This window comes from Tarenaya hassleriana, unplaced genomic scaffold (assembly GCF_000463585.1).
Source record: "Tarenaya hassleriana unplaced genomic scaffold, ASM46358v1 Cleome14, whole genome shotgun sequence".
Lineage (NCBI taxonomy): Eukaryota > Viridiplantae > Streptophyta > Magnoliopsida > Brassicales > Cleomaceae > Tarenaya > Tarenaya hassleriana.
The window spans coordinates 2,228,580-2,232,246 of NW_010964598.1; positions in this window are offsets into that span (position 1 = coordinate 2,228,580).

Genomic DNA, 3,667 nt, shown 5'->3' on the forward strand with positions numbered 1-3,667 from the left:
CCTTGAACATTTCAAGTGTTTCAGACTTATGTCTTATCAAATAGACATAACCGTATCGACTGTAATCATCAGTGAACGTAACGAAATACAGATAACCTCCTCTAGCCGGACAGCTCATTGGTCCGCATCCATCACTATGTATCAGATCCAATAACTCTATCGCTCTCTGTCCTTTTCCCTTGAAAGGATGCTTTGTCATCTTGCCCATCAAACAAGACTCACAAGATTCAAGAGACTCAAAGTCAAATGAATCCAGAAGACCTTCATAATGAAGTTTCTGAATGTGCTTCTCGTTTATATGGCTTAGACGACAATGCCAGAGGAAGGTTGGGTTTAAGTCGTTTGGCTTAAACCGTTTCGTACTCACGCTATAGATGGATGATGTTGAGTTTGAAGGCTGATCATTCAAGACGTATAAACCATTAACTAGATAACCATTACCATAGTAAATATCGTCTCGATAAATCATCAAACTCGAGTTCTCAATCACAAATCGAAAACCATCCAAATCCAGACAAGAAATAGAAATAATATTTCTGCTAATCGCAGGAACATAGTAACAATTACTCAATTCTAAAACAAGTCCAGAAGGAAGATGCAAATGATAAATGCCAACACACAATGCAACAACTCTTGCTCCATTTCCGACGCGTAGATCCGCTTCTCCCTTAGCCAGCATCCTACTTCTTCTTAGTATTGAGTATCCTGGGATCTTTAAAGCGAATCCTATTCCTAAGAGATCGATTCTAGAGTTTGCGCAGCGGATGTAAAACGAAAATTTTATAGAACCCTAGAACCATGATGCTATTGAATCGTAGAAACGTTAGAACGCTTACCTCAATCGATCCTGGGCCTGTATCAATTGACGAATTCATTCGATCACGAAAGGGAGGAAGAATACCTCGCCCTCTACACATATCCACACTCGGGATGGATTCCAACGATTGGAACTTGTCTGCTAGGACCCGAATCAGCTATTCGGTATGATGCTTCGAGAAAAACGAGACTTTGAAACTGTTGGATCTTTTTGGATCTCACCAAAAGCTATCAAAAGTCGGCTCCCCAAAGTCTCTCTAATCATTAGGGTTTTTAATCTCCTTCTTATAAGGTGATTTAACCCTAATTCAGTTTAATTTCCGAAAAACCCGAAACCCAGAACGGACGTCCAGAATTACACGTGGATTGTCCGTTCCAGCAAGCCAGAACGGACGTTCTGCTCACGTGGACCGTCCATTCCAGGCAAGCCAGAACGGACGGTCTGTTATCAATGCGGACCGTCGGGTCTGGACCTGGTGGACCGTCCGTTCCGGACTTCTGGTCCGTCCGTTCCAGACCCTTCCGTCTTGGTTTTTCGGTTGTTTTCTCGTGCGTTTCGTCCTTCCCTGCGTGTGTGTGACCCTGTAGGCTCATTCGATATAGCAGTATAACCCGAAATCTCTATTACGGATATACAAGTCACAGGCGATCTCTAGCAAGACACTATGACTACCTATCTCGAATAGAGTTTGTTCGCGATCTTACGAACGCCAGAGATGATTCCGGTTGATGATTCTTTTGTATCGCGATATCATATGTCGAACATAAGGCATGGACAAGCCACCTTATCTGATTCGACTGCTTTCTCGTTCACTGAGTTCGACTGTCTGAAATAGACGACGTTCGTCTATAGTGCGGCCACACATTTCTACAGTCTCGCTCACACGAGGGGCCCAGCGATATCTCGCTCTTTTACGAGAGGTACAAATCTCATCTTGACTATCTACAATCCAGTACATGATTCGTTTCGTACCTGATACACGTCTTTATAGTCCTCCTATTACGCAGGACGTTTGACGTATTCAAAGCACACAACTCCTCATGTTGGATTCCGTAGATATCTCAGGTCTTAGGATCCAATCATGGAATCGCCATATGAGATTCAAGTCATGACGCTAGTCCATGTGACAATCTCATGCGGGTAATCCAGTATTCCGTTCTCTAACGAATACCTATGATTGTGATCATATCCAATACCTATTATCATCTATATGATCATCAATCACACATCATACTAGTCTTATTATGTCATCATTTCCATAATGACACAAGACTAGGGAGTTCAGTATCATTCATAATGATACATGGATTTCATAACACATCTAGTATGCAAGAACATGTAATGAATCAAATACTCTCATAAAACCGTAGAAAGTATCAATACATCAAATGTGTCTAAATAAAACTCATAAATAGTACATCATAGAGCACTAAACCAACACTTAGTCCCTGCACATTTCCACAAATGTGTGAGGCACTTCCGGTATCCAATACCCACGAAGATGTAGTACAGATGTTAGCTTCTATAACATGAATACCTGAGATAGAAGCTTCACCAAGCTTCTTATCCTTCAGATCCTCCAAGTAAAGTTGACAATTACGCTTCCAGTGTCCAGACATTCCGCAGTAATGACAGTAACCCTTATCGGGCTTAGGCTTAGGTGTAGAGGCAACTTTTGCCTTCTTCCCGCCTTCTTTTTGGCTTTGCCCCGCCGCTTCTTGCTGGAGTTGTTCTCAACAGCAAGCACAGTCTTGGGCACCACGATATCCTGCTCGGCCGATTTCAGCATCCCATGCAGTTCGGCTAAGCTCTTAGTCATCCCGTGCATATGGTACTGCATCACGAACTGGTTATAGTCCTCGGGTAATGACATCAGGATCAAGTCCGCAACCAAGTCACCATCGAGGTTCACTCCCATACGCTCAAGTTCTTCAACATGAGCTCTCATGTTGAGGACGTGGGTGTTGACAGAGCTACCTCTCGGCATCTCCGTCTTCACCAGAGCTTTCAGCGTCTTGTACTTTTCAGTACGCGCTAGCTCCTGAAACATGGTCTTGAGCTGTTCGATCATATCAAACACGCTGTTCGATCAGAACGAACAAAAACAAATGCATATTCTATTAATGATCTACTACCAGCTAGTTCGTGATCTTACGAACGCCAGTGCTCTTCCCCTCAAACTGCCTCTGCAGATTTGGGGCCATGCTTCCCAACATGAAACAAGAGATCTCATTGTCGTCAGTCTGATGCTTCAACCAAGCATCTCTGACGGATCTCGTGGCATTGGCCGTAGGCTCTGGTGGTAGAGCCCCTTCCAGGACGTACGACTTCTTATCGTGCTTGAGAACAATTCTCAAGTTACGATACAAGTCCAAGAAGTTCGTCCTAGTCAATTTATCCTTCTCAAGGATAGATCGCATCGTCAAACTCGGTACGCTACCGGTTGACGCCATGTCCTACAAAAAGAGACGAAACAGAATGAACAAAACAAAATTGCAGATTGTATCAATGATCTACTACCAGCTAGTCCATCATCAATCAACGACAATACATTAATGTTCTACTACCAGCTAGTCCATCACCAATCAATGACAACATGATGCATATACAAGCTATATTCCCATAAAGAAAAATAACCCTACAATAATTCTCTATATGGGACTAAGATCCGTATTTCACATAAGAATGAGTTGTTACACTCAACCTTACGCTATTTAGGTAGACATCTAATGTCAATCACATCCAATGTGACTCTTAGATCTTTTATGAGACTATGATATCGAATATCATTGCATACTCGTCTCATCTGTACCATTAAGTCTCAAGTCAAACTTGACAACTTAACCTAAG